This window comes from Micrasema longulum, unplaced genomic scaffold, assembly GCF_059751315.1.
Source record: "Micrasema longulum isolate JH-2025_06_02 unplaced genomic scaffold, ASM5975131v1 h1tg000938l, whole genome shotgun sequence".
Lineage (NCBI taxonomy): Eukaryota > Metazoa > Arthropoda > Insecta > Trichoptera > Brachycentridae > Micrasema > Micrasema longulum.
This window is the reverse complement of record NW_028278129.1, coordinates 195,598-214,947: the sequence shown is the minus strand read 5'-3', so window position 1 is coordinate 214,947 and position 19,350 is coordinate 195,598. Positions and strand designations below refer to the sequence as shown.

Here is a 19,350-nt window from a genome sequence, read left to right as displayed (position 1 = left end):
TTTCGAATTAAGGTATCATTCGTCTTTTTCTTCTCAAATGAAAAAATGCATTTTTTCGTATTTTATCTAGCTTTGGCCTTCAATACTATATTTGTTTTACCTATGCTTTTGTAATTATATTTATTCTAGGTACAACCCTTCAATATTAAATATATTCTATCTGTGCTCGTTAAAAATATAATTTAAATATTTTATTTTAATAGAGAAAAAAACTATAAGAATGATCATACACAATAAAATATTATTTTATTTTGTTCTAGTGATTCCGAATACAATTTTATTATGAAGTACTGCTGAAAAATAGCCTACCATTTTAATAATCTTTTTAGTACAACACAAACAACAACCCATCACGCCGTTTCTTCGCAGTGGTAGGCAGAGAGAAAAGAACACACTTTCAACCCTTCAATATTATATATATTCTATCTGTGCTCGTTAAAAATATAATTTAAATATTTTATTTTAATAGAGAAAAAAACTATAAGAATGATCACACACAATAATATATTATTTTATTTTGTTCTAGTGATTCCGAATACAATTTTATTATGAAGTACTGCTGAAAAATTTTAATAGCCTACCATTTTAATAATCTTTTTAGTACAACACAAACAACAACCCATCACGCCGTTTCTTCGCAGTGGTAGGCAGAGAGAAAAGAATACACCATCACTGTGTCTTTGCATATATACCTGACATCCTTAACATTCATACATTTTCTTATGCACGCATGCTGATTTTTCCGACTTTTGACATGTACAAACCAACACAGCCCTCATTTCTTGATTTTTTAAAATGCTTTTGTTTGTTTAAATTTTTGCACATAAAATTAATTGAACATTGGCGGATTTATTGCCAAATGGCAATTTCTTCCAACCAACCAATAAAATAACTATAAATAATGAAATATTTTTATTTGTATAATTCAAGTTACAAAACATATTAAATAGAAAATAAAAATAAAAATACAAAACTAAAGATATATTAAAAAATGAATAATAGTGTTTGCCTATAAAATACCTTAAATCGATACTATAACTCAATAGGAAGAAGAAAAAAAAGGGAAAGAAGAAAGGAGATGTTTCTTCAGACGTGATTTAAACAGAGATACTGATTTTATCTTTTTACGAATAAAACTTTAGTTAGCTATGCATTTGAAGTTGAGTAATTTTAGCACACTGTATAATAAAAATGAAAATATACCCAAATAGCACATTTTATTATACGATTTGGGATGATTAATTTTTTTTTTCAATTTTGTATATTGCATATTATGTTACGTGCTATGTGAATCTATTTTTTTTAAACTTATTTTATTTATTTCACAATTTTTTTTTCTACATAAACACCTGAATGGGCATAAACCTTGTTGAGCTATCCATTTACGTTATTTTATATCATGATCTATAACATAAAAATCAATATAGATAAAATTTTCTTTTATTTTATTTTATTTATTTTTGCGCCACAACTGGCCAGGAGGCCCAATTACAGTGGTCAGTTACATCACAGAACACCCAGGCTTGAAAAAACTTCATTTTAATTTTTGTGTTCTCACCGGGAATCGAACCCGGAACCTTCCGTGCGTGAGTCAAGCGTCTTGACCACTACACCACGGAGGCCGCCATAATAAAATAAATAACACTGTATTAATTTAAACGCAGGAAAAATTGATATCATGCATGGATCTCGACATTTGTCCACCTATCGTAGAGTTTTACAACACATTCGCCTGAGAGATTTAGCCTACTTTCACCATTGTTTTTCCATTTCAGGCTTCGCTTCAATACATATAGGGGTTGGCACCAGAGTTCATTGTGAACTGCTACTTTTGCCTCCTGCGGCAGATATTTGTTTGCCAGAGTAGACTTAACAGGAAACGCGTCTCATTTTTCTTCATACCAACGTATTCCCGTATTTTATCTCTGGATTATAACACAAGAGCAATTATTTTTTGCACATACACTGTCTTGACATTGATGTGTCTCTATCGTTAAATTTTTTGATAAATTGTTTCTTATGGGCGCTAGGATCATCCAAAAAAGCGCCTAGTTTTATCAGCCGTTTTCGGGTGTACGGTATTTATTTATTTATTTATTAACGGACATTGTCCATGTATACAATTTATAGGGTTTAAATATAACAATAAAAGAATAGTTTAAAACATTAAAAAAAAAGAAAAGAAGCATTGACAAACATAAGGGACATCGAGACAAGATCTGGACTATTTATTTAGTGCTCGTTTTAATCGTTGTTAACTTAAACCAAAAAAGTCCAGATCTTGTCTTTATTTAACAATACGACAAAGACGGTTTTATTTACGGTTTATTTTTATATTTTTATATATGTAAAAATAAAATAAAGTGTTCAGTAGACTCAAATCAGTGTTTGATTTCTAATTATAAGTTTAAATATGGAGTTCTACAAAATAAACACCAAATCAATCAATCAAGGGAAAACCTTTTTGAGAAGGGATTATGGATAACTCTCTATGAAGGAATTCTAGCCGATCTGAAAGTGTTTGGACGTACTCAAAACATTCTTGAAATTACTTTTTTTCATTTTTGTTTATTTGTTTATTTTTCCAAACACATATTATTTACAAAAAAATATAATTACTAAAGTACACTTTGAAAAAATACATATTGAAAAAATACCTATAAAGACTTCAGCGTCTAAGCATAGGCTATTCCTTTTTTAATTATTAAAAAGTTAATAGCATAAATATATGGTATGACATGAACACGAAAAAAAAAAAGAAAATAAAAACTAAAATTAACATATGCTGATATTACGAAAACATGATTTATTTTCAGAATGCATTTGTGTTTCATTTTAACTATTTTTTTTAAGAATGTGTCTATCTGTTCCTTCCATGCTGATCCAAGACCTCAAACCTACTTTAAAATGTAACAGTGATTTGATGTTTTGTGGTTCCTTGGTCTGAAAATTTAAGGATCTTGGAACAACATGTGAGGAGTGCCTCTGTGCGAACTTAGTTCTGCATCCTGGAACTGACAGTACACTATCGGATCTATTACTAATACGATTTAAATTATTACTAAACAAATCTCTGATCAAGTAAACATATTTTATGCACTGAAACTTAGATAATTTTCTAAAACTAAGGAGTCTACTCTCTTTGCATAATTTATTACTAGGAAATAGTCTATATTTTTTGTAAATCATTTTAATTATATTTTTCTGTGTAATTTCTGATAAAAGATTTATCAAAATTGGAAATTGTTTTCAGGCGTCGCCTAGGAGGTATATTGGTTCAGCCGCATGAATCTCACCCACATGATAAGGGTTTCAGCTCTTTTCTTCACAAAAGTCAAAAGATGGAAGAGTTGGGGAAATGTGGATGCTCAAACAAAGGCAGAATGGTGAATGTTACGCAGTGTGTAAAGTTTCCACTTAAATCAGCCAATGACAGGTCATTAGCCCTGTAAATGCCTTTATTTCCATAGTCCTTTCTCGAAAAGATTTTCCCTCTCTGGTGCGTCAAATTTAAATATGAATAACCTCCTAGGGAGGACATCCAGCCAGTCTGCAAGCATTTTGACATACTCAAAACATTGTTGAAATTAATCCGACTTGCAGTTGTCTTTTTCTCACAGTATCAGGGAGGCATTTGCGAGAGAGTGATAAAAACAATGTTCAAATATCTTTTCCTCAAAATTGTTGGGCATCGCATATCATTTGAAGTGTACTTTTCACCCTGTTCCCAGCACTCACCCTTCTCTTAGCATCTTTCTCAGTCTTTCCGTGCCTAGTAAACATACTTCCCGGATACACAATTTCTGATTCAGAATATCTTCTTTTACAATGATCTCATATTTGGTGATACTTAATTAATTTGGTACAAAAAAATATTTTGTATTTTCTTTAGCAAAATGACATATTCTTATTAATAAATTTATTCCTTTCTGAAGAGAAAACACTCCGGTTGAAAACGTAAAAGACGTAATTTACCAAAGTTAAGTAAGTTTACAACAATGTGTTAACCAGTAAATGTAAGCTCTAACCCAAATCTTATTTTCAATCTCCAAAACTTTGTGTTTTAAAAACTTTATATAAAAGAAAAATTTTCTTTCAAAAAGTTTGTTTTTATTGAAGACGGAAGTTATTTACAAAGAGTTTTATGGCTTAAAGACACAATAAAGTATACCTAACTTTTTTTACTAACCACTTTACAAACTATGTAATATTCATTACTTTGCCTATGGTTCAACACCCATAGTTCCTTAAATTTATCATCAGTTGAGATTTGTGAAATAAAAAAGCTGAAATCTTTATTGAAGCAAATTCATCTGACTGAATTATTATTTTACCTGTTTCAATCTTTATAAGTGCAATCCAGCATTGTCTATAAAGAATTAGATATATGGGCACTGGCAACACTAAGTACCAGGCCCGCCAATATACCAACCTAACAAGGCACTAGCTGCGGCAAAACGGAAACGTAAATCAGACTCTCTCCGTTCAACGCTGATACCCGTCGACCAACACGACACAGCTAACGACATTAATCGTAAACGTAAATTCAATTCGCGTTCATTTAACACGGCTGGATTTCATTCAATATTTCCTACATCTCTGATTTATTATATTACAGTATTTGTTTTAGTAATCAAATCATAAAATATGCATTTAAAATTCCATTTAATATGAGTTTGAGCATTTTTTTTTTTACCTTAGAATCTTTAACAAAATATTTTTTTTTCTCTTTATGTTACACGAAAATATTAAAACTGTATTTATTATAGGAGCAAAAATTCATAAATATTTCTTGTTTACCCACGAACAGGCCATGCCATTTCTATGTAATTGTCCTTTATTTTTTAATACTCTGTTTTCTTTTCTGAATAATTAAAAAAAAAACAAAAAAATATATAAATAAAAAAAATAATTTTAAAATTTAAAAAATACACGCAACCTTGTAACGAAACTTCAAAATTCAATTGAATTAACCATCCATACTCCAAAAACAGAATAATTTGGTTAATTTGATTAATTACGTTTTTTTATTGTTATTACTATTACAACAGAGATGAAGAACATTTAAGAGAAGGTAGGAAGGAAATAATTCAATTAGATTAATCTCACCAGCATAAATAAAGGTTTCAGCTCTTTAACTTCACAAACATCAACAGATGGAAGAATTGAAGGAATATAGATGTTTAAATATAGGCAGAATGGTGAATGTTACACAGTGTGTAAAATAGCCACTTAAACCAGCCATTGACAGGTCATAAGCCCTGTATATGCCTAGACTTCTATATTACCTTCTTGTAAATGTTCTTCATCTCTGTTGTAATATGTTATTAAAAACAGCTCCCCAGGGAGTTGAATCCAGTCCTTGTCTACAAAAATTTGGACAAACTCAAAATATTGTTGTTATTATTATGTTAACTTTGTTAAATAGCTAATCTTGGGCATGTTTCTCATTTTGTAAATGTTTACCTCGGCACGGGACACCCTAGTAAGGGAACATTATTTTGTAAAAAACAAAGAATACAAACAATGTAAAAGTATAAATAAATAAGTAAATAAATATATACTCAAAATATTGCAGAAAGAAGGGACGTTAAAAGCATTAAAAATAATTTTACATGTTGAAATACGTATTTTTTTCATTTGTCTTACAGCCAAACAGTTTACAATAGACATACCTTCCATTTTGTCTAAATTTGAACAGTACCTACGTAAAACTTATTTTATTTAGATCTTATTTAAGGTTTGTCATTTGAAGAACAAAAGTAATTTTAATTTATTATAAAATATTTTCAAATGTTCCATTTCTTTTCATTCTTGCGATGAACTTAGGAAGCGAAACATAATAAAATATATAATGGAAAAAAATATTTTTATAAATTACGATTGTTTGATTAAAAGGGTAGAATTTACTTTTCGTATATGCTACCTTTTCGGTTCATAAGTAAATGTTATTTTTGCTTTTTACAATAAATGTTATAAATACAAAATACACTCTCACGTACGTGATCGGACGTGACGCTATGAAAAATAATGTCGCCGAGTCTGATGAAAAAATGCTTTAATTACACTGTTACTGTGAAAAAAGTACATATACTCGTATGTCATTTCATTTGTAAATACAATACAATCCTATATATTGAATAATGTAATCAAAATTATAATAATATTTGTTTGGATATTATCGCAGTAAGCTGTTTAGTACGTGAATAAAACATCAAAGTCTACATTCATCATAAAAATGCTTTTTTAAGTTAAAATAAAAATTTGAAATCCATTTTGTTTTAATGCAAAAAACATTAGTAATCCCGGACACGCTATTTTAATATATTTACTATTATAATCAAATTAATCTTTATTTTACATTAAAAGTTCTTTATTTGAAATTATCTCATATTTATACTTACTAAGCACTAACTTTGTGGTTGTTAAATAAATGAATATAAAACACTTATTTTTTTGGACATATTACAATTGAGATGAAGAACATTTTAGATAAAGTAATATAGAAGTCCAGGCATCCACAGGGCTTATGACCTGTCATTGGCTGGTTTGAGTGGCCACTTTACACACTGTAACATTCACCATTCTGCCCATATTTTATCATCCATATTCCTTCAATTCTTTCATTTGTTGATGGTTGTGAAGCTAAAAAGCTAAAACCTTTATTTATACGGGTGAAATTCATCTAATTGAATTATTTCATTTACATACCCACAGTCCATGTCTACAAAAATTTGGACCAACTCAAAATATTGTTGATAAATCCACCTGGTCCATAAAAAAGTATAGAAATTTTTAGGCGTTGCCTAGTACCTATGTAGGTGAAATAACTCAATTAGATGAATTTCACCCGCATAAATAAAGGTTTCAGCTCTTTAACTTCACAAACATCAGCAGATTAAAGAATTGAAGAAATAATGATGTTCAAATATGGGCAGAATGGTGAAAGTTACACTTAAACTAACCAATGATGGGTCATAAGCCCTAGACTTCTATATTTTCATCTTTAAACTGTAATTTATCTTTGTTGTAATATGTTAAAATAAATATTTTAAATTCAAACTTAAACCACTTGAACCAGCCAATGAACCTTGTTAAAGCATAAGCTTCTATATTTCCTTCTATGAAATGTTTTTCGTCTTTGTTGTAATATATTAATAAAAATAAATCAATCAGGACACGGGAAATAATTTTTAATCTGTTTTTATGCATCGTTACTTTGATAAATTCCGGAATGCGTTGAACAGTTTGGGAGCTATCATTTACTTGATTATGAGAATTGTAACAATAAGGAAAGTCAGTGATTTCAAAAAATAATATATATTTTAATAGATTGTTAAACTGTGCCAGAATTTGAAGATAATTATTTATTTGCCATTTTATGATCGCAACGATTAAAAAAATATATCGAAATCACTTCGCTCGTGACGTCACGAATTGTCGGCGGAGAGTTGCGCTGACATTTAAAATTAGAGCCCCTAGCGTAAGAAAACACGAAACGTTGGAAAAAATGGCTACAGAAAAAAATACACACAAATTATGCAATTGATTAGTTGATTCAAAAGAATCTGTGATGTAGTTCAAAGTAAATAATCTTTATTAAAACCATATTTATTAATCATGATTGGATCATTATTTAATTATATTACACTTAACAAAAGAGTTTTGATTAAGAAAGTCCATACGTAAAAACACATTTTTTTAAACCGTTCTATATGTTTAGATAAGAATCAAATAACATGTTACAAAGAAAAAATATTTTATTTACAAATACTACCTACCTAGTGGCTTTTATGCTTAAAAATGCAATCTAGGACATTTTAATTCTATATCTTGGATATTTCATTTTAGGACCTCTATCTTTGATGGTAATTAAAGTAAATATTAATTAGAAGATTTTTATATAAAATATAGTTTAGTAATGGTTAGCACACTTGTCTACCATGCAATAAGCTTCGAGTTTGGTTACCAACATGGTTGACATGAAATTTCATTTTAAAAATATGTTTTTATATTATAATCTTTCATAGCGTAAGACTGGTCACCTTACTATCATGTAAAAAAATTGATTAAAATACCCCGCAGTTGGTGTAACAATGCAGTGCCCTATGCACTTTTAGATGCGGAAAGGGAAAAATATTGATAAAAAATCTAATTCTAGACATTAATATTTTTTTTAATTTGTATGAATTTTGTAATAAGTATGACGAATTAATTTTTTAAATATTTTTAATTGGTCCTAATAACTGAAAAAATATTTAAAATTATTAAAATATGTGTGTTTAATGTGCTTTTATATCAATTTTCTGATATTAAATATATTTAAAATTTTAAATGCAAAACAGTAAACAATAAATTTATTGAATGTACTTATTATTTTTATAATTGAATTAATTTTTTTATAAAACATTTCATTAACTCAATTATTTTGATTTACTGGCTTAAACCGGATTAATAATAAAAATATAATCACAGGATAATTAAAACCAAATAAAAATTAATGCTATTTGTTAGTCTTAAAATAATTGTATAAAATTGTGACTAACCTTTATATGCGGAGTAAAAATAAAATGACGTAAAAGTTCACCAAAACCGAACTGAATAGTTAGCGTTTCTCTAGCGTACGAGTATTTCAGGATTCGCGACTGAAATGGATAGCGATTGAAAGCCGAGCTAACTGAAAACGTCCGCTCGTGACCGACGCTACAGGTGTACTGAAACGTGCTGAAATCTGGTGCCTGAAATATTACGATATGATGCTTATTCTCTTCTTCGGTGGCTCGCTATTTCAGTTGAATAACTTTTTAATAGTAACAGTGTTTTTCAAAAATAAATAGTATTACATTACTTATACAGCATCATTTAACAGCGTAATAAAATATATCAAGGGTACACGAATTGATTATAAAATAATTTTTTTTTGCTTAAAATTAAAGTTAAATCTTTTAGCGAAAAAAAAATATTTTGTCAACAATATTATTAATAAAACGAGCTGGTCTAAGAAGAAGCGTAAAGATTAAAAAGTATTTTTAATCGTTCCCTAACATGTGAGTAAAATAATTCAGTCAGAACTTCACCCGCATCAATAAAGACTTCAGTTTTTTTAGCTTTACAAAGATCAACAGATAGAAGAATTCAATGAACATAGATTTTAACACATGGTCAGAATATTAAATATTACACAGTGTGTAAAGCGGCCACTTAAACCAGAGAAAGACAGGTCAAAGCCCTGTAAATGTCTAGACTTACTTATATCCTTCTATTAAATGTTCTTAATCTCTTTTGTAAAATATTAATTTATTATTTTATTTCACGGCCATAAGGCTTTTACATACATGAAAGTTATACAAAATATAAGTATAAAAACAAAATTAAATTTTAAAAATACAATATAAAGTAACAAAAGATGAACAGTGTTTAGAAGTAAAGTTGGAATAAAAAAAAGAAGATGAGTATATAAACAACATAGATTTTTTTCAAAAACACAATATAAAGAAATAAAATATAGGAACAGTGTTAAGAAGTATAGTTGGTATAAAAATTAAAAAATGAGTGTATTAACAACATAAATTTTAAAAAAATACGATATAAAGTAATAAAATATAGAACTGTGTTTAAAAGTTAATTTGGTTTTAAAAAAATAAAAATAAAAAATTAAAACAATATATATGTATATATATATATATATATTGTTTTAATTTTTTTTATTTTTTTTATTTTTTTTTTTAATAAGCTATAGAAATACAGTTAAAGGTTAAAAGCAGCTAGGTACATAATGTTATAAAATACAATATGAACAGAATATTAAGTTTTATTTGATAAGGAACATATACATTGATATTTAAAATTTACAAGACTCAAGCTAAAGACATCGCGTGTTTACGCGTGGTCACTTTTGTTTTATAATATAAATAAATAGATTGAAAATAAACCTGACGTAGAATTACTCAATGAACAGATAACACACGTGCATTCTCCGTTACTTTACCCATTGTAATATATTTTTACTAATGACTTTTTACCCTTTGTTTTTCAGAAATCATAATTGACAAAAAAAAATACTTAAACTCATTACAATAGCATTAACCCGAAAATTTTTTGATAATGATCCTGAAGATAAACCAAACTTTATTTAATTTACTTACATATAATTTCGAATTATCTATCCTTACCTCTGTTTTGTATTAATACATTGAACTCTTTAATAATACCAGTCCCGAAGATGACGCAAAAGTAATGAAACCGGTTATTGGATTTTCTAAATTTGTGGATTAAAGTATCACTCGTCTTTTATTTACATAATAAATTACAATGAACTTCCATCAAGAATTTTCACTTACAAACTTAAATGTTTTATTTTGCTTTAATTTATTGCAACAGGAGGAAAATATTTTTAAGAGGAACATATGGATGTCTTTACATCAACAGGGCTTACGACGTGTTATTTTTTTGTTTGTTTTTATTCGTTTTTAATTTTTTAAACATTTTTTTTGTTTATATTTGGTACATTTTTTAATACAACTTTACATGAAAATAAAAAATCGCAGATAGGCATAGCCTGTGCGTGGGTAAACTAGATCTAAAATACGTAAATGTATCATTGACTGATTAAATTAGTCCTTTTATATACTGTGTAACATTCACCACTCTGTCTTTGTTTGAACAACCACATTTCCTCAACTCTTCCATATTTTTACTTTTGTGAAGTAAAAAACCTTTATTAATGTGGCTGAATTGTTCCACCTACTAGATTTTAATTTATTTTTGGTATCGTCCCTTGTTTTTTTTTTTTGTTTAAATTTATTATAATTATAAAAAGTCAAAACGTAAAAAAAATAAATCAGAATTACTCAACTTTTTTCTAAGTTACCTTGGTGACATTTTCTCTTTAAAAAATCATTTTACGCTTGGAATGGCATATTTAACTCAAAGCTGTCACCTTTAGGGGTAGAGACTTTTGCCTGAACGGGGGCCATATATTATTCTTAAAAAAGCAGAAAAAAATGCGTAGACTGCCATATTCTTCTCTAAAAAAAAATTTCACTCTGTGGCAATAAATTGCAAAAATATTTGTAGTTGCATGTATGCAACAATTCGAATTGGATGTTTGAAACACTTCCTCATTTCCTTTATAACAAAGTAAACTATATCTCACCCCAACCCTTTTCCTTTTCCGTGACGCCATTTGCAGAAAACGAAATAGCAAAATGTCTAAATGACGTTGCAATGGAACTCCATTCGTTTACATTTGACAGTATTCAGACACAGAGGCGAACTTTCTCACTGTATTAAATGTTAACATAAATGCCGTCCGTTTTTTTTCCAAGCGAAGAGAACAACAGGGCACGACAAAAAAAATTGCAACAAATAAGTAAATTATTTTCTCTCCTTCATTATTCTATATCAAACTAGCTGACCCGACAGACGTTGTTCTGCCCAAACGTTGGCTTGCCTATTGATAAGTAGGTACCTAGGTACTTGTTTGTGATTAAATTTCAAAACGAAAAATTTTAAATTTTACTTAGAGTATAAAGAATTTAAGTAGGTATTTGTTTATGGTTGAATTCCAAAACATAATTATTTTTTTTTCAAATATGGCATTCTTTTTGCAAACGTCAAACTCCGGTCGTTAACCAACAAAGGGTTGTACTAATGTAGGAATACGATTTTTTTTAAAGTATTGAATTTAATATTATTTTAGTGTTACCGAAAATCCAATAAAAAGAAATAAATGCGTAGAAATTATAAGGAATTAAAGGAAAGAATCTGATTGAGATTCACAAAAACCAAATGCTGTTTGTAAACATTCAAAAACAAAGTTTTTTTATTCACAAAAAAACAAAATCTTTCCATTTTTTTTGCAAATGCATTCTATTCGAATGCAAGTCTGCTAGATTGATGAATAAAATATTTATGCTCCTGACTTATTTTTTACATATTCGATTAAAAATGTTATTACCTACAAACACGCACAGCGCAAAGATCTATATTTCTCTGAAAACCGCACGTAAATCGGTTGAGCCGTTTAGGAGGAGTACGGTGGCATCACACGTACAGAGGAATTATATATATAAAGATAAGTTGGAAATTCATAGCATCTTCACCGTACACTGCGCAAATATCGCATGAAGCTTCAGCAGCTATACTCCCTCGATTGAACGCTAACAGAAGGGGTGTCGCAAATGCTCACTTTCGTCTACTTGACATTTCTATTTTGAAGGCTTGTAATCAAATAAAATATTACATATAATATAAAAGTAAATACGTTTTCTTGTAGAACAGAAATTTTTCTTTCGAATGTCATATAATCTCTATCATTGTTTTACTTTTTGTACTCATTTTTTAATTTAAAAAAAACAGACTCATCTTATGTTTACACCCAATACATTTAAAGTATCAAAATGAAAATACGTACGTTCGTTCTTTTATACATACATAAATGTACATAATTATTTATTTTTTTAAATAAAAAAGAAATACTGGCGTTCTTATGATTTCCCCAAATATTTCAATTTTAGTGACCATTTTCAACGAGTTGTAAATAACCCACTATTAGAAAATGAAAATCCAGTTGGGGTATTTATTTATTTAACACCTTATATACATATGCAATTTAAATACATGTAAGGGCGGGCATATTGCCTTAAGGCAATTTCTTCCTACCTACCCAAACCGTTCAGTTTGAGAAAATTAGGTGTACATGGACATATTGAATCTTAGGATTTTATACAAAATTAAAAACAAAGATTAACAAAATAAACATATAAAAATTGACACTATACTATGAAGAGAGGAGAGGGGTTGGGAAGGAAAAAAGAAGGATAAAGGAACAACTAAAATATGATTTTGATAAAATTATAAATAAAGTTATCAATGAAATTTCTTTTTTTTTTTTTTATTATTATTATTTTGACCAACGAAGGCTTTCGCCTTAATTTATGATAAATTAATGGTAAATGATAAATAAATGGTTTAATTTTTTTAAAAATCGATGATTCTAATTGTTGGTTAATTATAACTGCATTAAGTTTAATTTTATTTATTTCATTCATTTCCCGATAACATTTCCACTTTCTTGTTTGAATTTTACTAACACTAATATCTGAGAACCGAATGACAGACTATCAGGACGAATATTGTTTAATATTTTTTGTTTTATAGTGTATAATGTGAAATATTTATATTTTCTTGAATAAAGGCTGTCTTAACAAGAGATAATTTAATTTCCGGGATGATATTCCGAACGCTCTCGCGGCCGTAGAAAAAAAAAATATTTTGCGTATTTTGTAATTAAATACACGAGATAAAAGTGTTTTCTATGGCCGCGAGAGCGGTTTAGAATAGTACCATAGGAACATTTTTAATGAGGCAAGCATTATTGACATTTTTTTTAAAAAAAAGTGCTACTTTTGTTTGGACATGTAAAACGAATGGACAAGAAAAGAAGGGCCAAAAGGATTTACAATACAAATGTTGAAAGATGCGGAAAATGACGAAGACCGAGAAAGACATGGCATGACTTAACTCAACAAAAAAATGTTGAAGGTGGACAACTTTAGAGTCAGAATAATCGTCGGAAGTAAAATAAACTTTAACAGGTTTCACAAAACAATTAATAAAAATAAAATGAATTTTCCATTTATTTTTTACATAAACAGGGGTCTGTTTGCAATTACAGATAGAATTGGCATTATATCTTTTCTGCCTACCCCTACGAGAAAACGATTTGACGGTTTGTTTGTAAAATTCACCATTCTGCCCATTGGTAGTTAATTTCCTTACTCAATTTTGTATTTTTCGATCCTCTGTATGTATTATATGCTCAGTTTCTAATGCGCATTGGTTTACTATTGAGAATAAAAGTGTGATAAAAACTAGCGGCATCTTTTGTTAATAAATACAATCTGGTCTGCACGTGTAAGGTTAATTAAAAAGATGTGATGAAAAAATTTTAAAAAATCCAATACAAACATTTCAGGTCTGTAAAAGTTTACCCTTTTTAACATAAGATGTCCTTTGTTTTTTTTCCATACTTTTATTCTGTACAAATTACACTGAAAACTCTCCCTCCACATACCTGAAAACTGTTTGAAAACATTGTGGGTCTTCCTATCGATTTCGTGACTTTACATACTTATTTATTTTTTATTTCAAACTCACAAACCGCGATTTCAATTTAATTTAACTCTTCTGCTTTTATTGCCCATCTTACTGTTAGTTCGGCAAATGGTATGGAGGGCTTATGTCATTTTTAATTGCAAATTTTTATATGTAATAAAGGTTTTTTTTAATATTTGTTCTTAAAAGATTCCGGTTTTTTATAATTTATATTTACTTCTTTCAATGCCCTTATCATTAATTGTCAATGCATCTCAGTCTATGTACATTGTAAATTTGACTATCACTGTCAATCTTATTTTTCTAATCACGACGGTGTTAGGGTATGTTAATTTATTACCTTTTTGCTAGTCCAGGGCCGCGATTATAAAGGCTATCTTAATCGGTGCATACCGAGACAGTATACTTAACATCTGTACTATATATATCTACAAGTTCCAATAAATCCCAACTCAAGCAAAAAATGCTCGTTTGAAAATGATTTTTATATGGCTTTTGATAATTACAAAAACGGTATGCGTGGCTTTCGACTAAATTTATCTACTAAACTATAATAACGAAGTTGGCTCTTTTAACGTCTCAGGAAGATAGTAAAACAGATGGAAAAAATATAATAACCAAATTTGTTTTTTATAGTGGCAACATTTTTACACCTAGATGCTCTTATATGTTAATTGGACAGAATCTAGCCGTATTATCTGAACATCTAGGCATCAGTTTTCAAAACTGAAAGTTTTGTCAGAATTTAATTCGACTTTTACTTATTTCTCTTTCATATTTTCATAGGCTTTTAGGAACGTTCGTTCTTAGGAACGATTAAAAATTTAAATAAATCGTAATCAAAGGAAAAATTGCTCATTGGAAACAAATTTTTGTCACTTTTCATGCGTAGATATGCGAACAGAAGAGTAAACTGGTCGATACATACCAAGTACCTACCTCAAAACTTGAAGGTAGGATCGGTAGTGTATCTTCGTAATCGCTCGGGAGAATTTATCTTCAACTATAACGTCACAATGAAGCTATTTCAATTTAGAGCGTAGATATGTCTACCGTGACGTACGCTTCCCCTTGTTACATATTGGTGCACCTACCCAAAACTTAAGGGGGAAGGGGGTAGTGTATCTTCGTTATCGCCGGGGAGAATTTATTTTCGTCCTTAACTTCCCATCGTAATTGCAGCCCAGGAGAAGTCCAATCGGGCAAACTCGAGCCGTCGCGTCGCCACCTCCCCACCGACCACCTATGAATGACAGGTTCCCGTCCAGGGAGCACTAATTTTTGTGTAAAACCACTTCTTAGCCGATATTTCATGTTGACCTTGTCAGAAAAATTATAAAATTTAACGGTTTAGACAAAACCTACATTTTAAGCGTTTTGACGAAAACATATTTAATTTAACTTTTTAAAGCTTGCTTTTTCGCCGTAACTTTTTCTAAGTCCGCAACTGCATTCGCACATAATTGTTGCCTATGGGAATGTGGGTCGGTTTTATTTCCTGAAGCCGACACTAACATAAGCGAATCCGGAGCATCTCGCCTCAGGATACAAAATTCAAACTACTAAAACCATAGACGCCATTCAATATTGAAACAGTAGATCCCACTAGACGGGATGGTAAATTTCAAGCTCGGCATGAAAAAACTCTCGGAGTTTCAGCGCATCACGTATCCAACGTACAAGTCATGAGACATTTTTACACCCGATGAAACATAGTTTTTACTTGGCAGTTTTTACCGTGTCGAAATTTTTTTACAAAAAGTCGTTTTGAAATCGCACAATTTATTGCCCGTTTTTAACGGATTTACATGAAACTTGCATTTGATTTCATGAATCAAATTTCCCTACCCGACAACATGCGTACTTCAATTTACAAACAGGGATTTCTTTCTCATTTTTGTGCGTATCTTCATACAACAGCAGACACATAGTGTATTATTTATTTATTACAAAACGTTTATACGGAAAACATGTTTTATTATTTCGTTCCCAGGTGGATGAAGGATACAGTTATCTGTTTGAAATATAACCAGAACTCTAGACGAGTGTTTTCGACTCGATGGCAGCTCTCAGGTAAAAAATCGGAAAAAAAAACATGATGGAGATAACTTCACTTTATTGTGTAGTGAAGTTGGCGCGTTCGCCTCCCATTCTTAAGGTCCTGAGTTCGATTCCTGTTAGGATGTAATACTTCAATGTTGCATCGGGATGTGGTCCCGTGGCTGGTGTCTCGGACTCTTGGCTCAAAGGTCCGTGTTTATTTACAACTCGTTGAAAATAGCTCTCAAAATTAATATTTGGCAACAATATTTTGAGTTCGTCCAAATTTTTGTTGACAAGAACTAGATGTAACTCCCGGGGGAGCTGTTAATATAAACATATTACAACAAAGATGAAGAACATTTTTAAAAAGTTAAAATAGAAGTCTTCGCATCTACAGGGCTTATGACCTGTCATTAGCTGGTTCAAATGGCCACTTTACACACCGTGTAACATTCACCATTTTGCCCATATTTGAACATATGTATTCCTTCAATTCTTTCATCTGATAATGTTTGTGAAGTTAAAAAGCTAAAAACTTTACTTATGCTGGTTAAATTTCTCTAATTGAATTATTTCACCTACATACTAGGCTACGTCTGAAAATCTTAGTTTTTTAACTTCTATACTTCTTCATGGACCAGGTAGATTAATCAACAATATTTTGAGCTTGTCCAAATTTTTGTAGACAAGGACTGGATTCAACTCTCTTGGGAGCTGTTACTCCACAAACATCAACAGTTGAAAGAATTAGCTCAGTTGAGAGAAGACTAGACAAGGAGCTGAGGAATATATTTCATATATAAGAATATAATTTTAGTTTCTTGAAAATCCTTTCTCGTTTTATTGATGTAGGTATGTTTGATTTTTTTTTATTTCTTTTGAATTTTTTACACAACAATTGATGTGAAAGTGTGTACAATTATGTATAAATAAATGATACATTGACACTCCGGAACGTGCCTGTGGGCCAGTGGAGTGGCTACATCCATAAATAAAATTAAAATTATATTGAATGAACCTTTTGTATAAACATTTTGTATTTGTATTTTATATTGGATTAAATAAATAAAAAACTATGGGGAGAATGGTGAATTTCATTTTTAAAGGAATAACCCGCTAACCCTCTATTTGGGGCTTGTCAGCAAGTGGGATAGAGGGGATATGGAAAGAGGTAATGAAAAATACACCACAACACCCAGACCAATTGAGAAAAAATATTTCTTGGTTTTCTTTCTTGCAACTGGCGGAAATCGAACCCGCGACGTCAGTTTCACAGTTAGCCGTCTAACCAACTGCGCCACGGCGCCTGTCCAATGTTACACACTGTGTAAAGCGGCCACTGAAACCAGCCAATGACAGGTCATAAACCCTGTAGATGCCTAGACTTCTATATTACCTTCTCTAAAATTTTCTTCATCTCTGTTATAATATGTTGGCGGCCTCCGTGGTGTAGTGGTCAAGACGCTTGACTCACGCACGGAAGGTTCCGGGTTCGATTCCCGGTGAGAACACAAAAATTAAAAATGTGATTTTTCATAAGCCTGGTTGTTCTGTAATGTAATTCACCGCTGTAATTGGGCCCCCTGGCCTGTTGTGGTGCAAAAAAAATGAAAAAAATGAAAAATGAAAATGTTAAATATTTGCGTTAATCATAAGAACGCAAATATTATTGTTTAATTTTTTCGTGATAATATATGCTTGCTTGTTTATTAATTTAACTTAAAAATGTCTTTCTTGCTTACCGTAACACTTTATTTATTGTTTGCTCTACAGAATTTATTTCATAATCTTATATCTTTGCATTTTTTGTTTATGTGCTTACTGTTTTTTCTTGCATACCTTTGTTATTATTGTTTTTTTTTTAACTTTGTTAATTTTTTTATTATATCTTTTTTAACTTATTTCACATATTTTTTCTGTATATTCTGTGTTTATTATTTAATATGTTAGCATGTATTTCATTTTAATTTTTTGTAAATGCTCTTTGGGCGTTAATGAACAGAATAAATAAATAAATAAATTTTAAAAGAAGTTTAACAATAATAACTTCAAAAAAATACTGATGTTTTTTTTTTACGAAAACTACCACTATTTTACAAAACCATGCCATAGACCCAGCATCCCTTATCTCATTCGGCAACTCATTAAACAATAAACGTGTTTGGTCCTTTATGGTACAGATGGTTCTGTAAATTATTGAAGGATTTTTGTACCGTTTGTATTACAAAATAAAATAACTACAATATTATTGACATTTCGTATGTTCGACACAATGTTGAGAGACAGACGTCTGACCTTTAAACGGCCATTTTCTCGAATCCTCTATTGTATTATTTCCGGAGCGGGTGAAATAAGGTTGCCGAGTACAGATGTACGGGTGTATACTCTTAAAGTTGCCAGTCTAAGCATTACAATAAAGTCTATATTACAAATATACCTAAACAGTGTACCATTATTGAAATCGGCGTTCGGTAAATTTCATTAGAGAGGGGAGGGTTGAATATTTCGTCCCGGCCTAACTTGGGAATAGGGGAGAACAAGGCTACAATGAACATTTTAAAAATATGTATAGTATTTTATTATTTATCTTTAAAGCATTAACTTTGTGGTCAAACATTTTAACTAATGTTAGTAAATATTAGTATCTAACCACTTACCGTAACCGCACCGCAACCGGGTAACCCAACCTCTACCCCCCCTCCCTCTCAACTCCCTACCAATTCTTCAATATAAGATTAAATATTTTTTAATTAAGCTTAGTGCATGTTTAGACACGGTGGAGTTCGCATCTCTGTAAATCTGCATGTGATTCATGTATTTTTTGGAAATACTATATTTGCATTGAGGATCATACTGGAAAAATGCTGGAATATAACGTTGAGACCCTCCACATGTTTATTGACTTCAATTTGGCATATGACAGTATCAAGAGGTCGAAACTGTACGAAGCAATGGTGGAATTGAGGATTCCTAAAAAGCTAATATTGGTGAAGGTTCAAAACAGTCAGATAGATCCATTCCAGACGTACAACGATCTAAGGCAAGGTGATGCACTGGCATGCCTGTTATTTAATATTGCTCTTGAAAAATCCATAAGAGATGCAGGAGTAGAAACTACCGGAACTATTTTCAGAAAGACCACCTAGATATTAGTCTATGCAGATGACCTAGACTTAATCTCCAGAACTG

General features: G+C 30.3%; 1 protein-coding gene across 1 annotated transcript in view; it reads right to left on the bottom strand.

Moving 5' to 3' along the window:
• The window catches only part of LOC148278025 (uncharacterized), a gene marked incomplete at its 3' end in the record, with an annotated part of 163,898 nt that extends 155,180 nt beyond the window's left edge, over positions 1–8,718 (bottom strand). Inside the window, exon 1 of the mRNA XM_088232020.1 lies at positions 8,547–8,718. The remainder of the gene's footprint in view (positions 1–8,546) is intronic.
• Between the last annotated feature and the right edge of the window lie 10,632 nt (positions 8,719–19,350).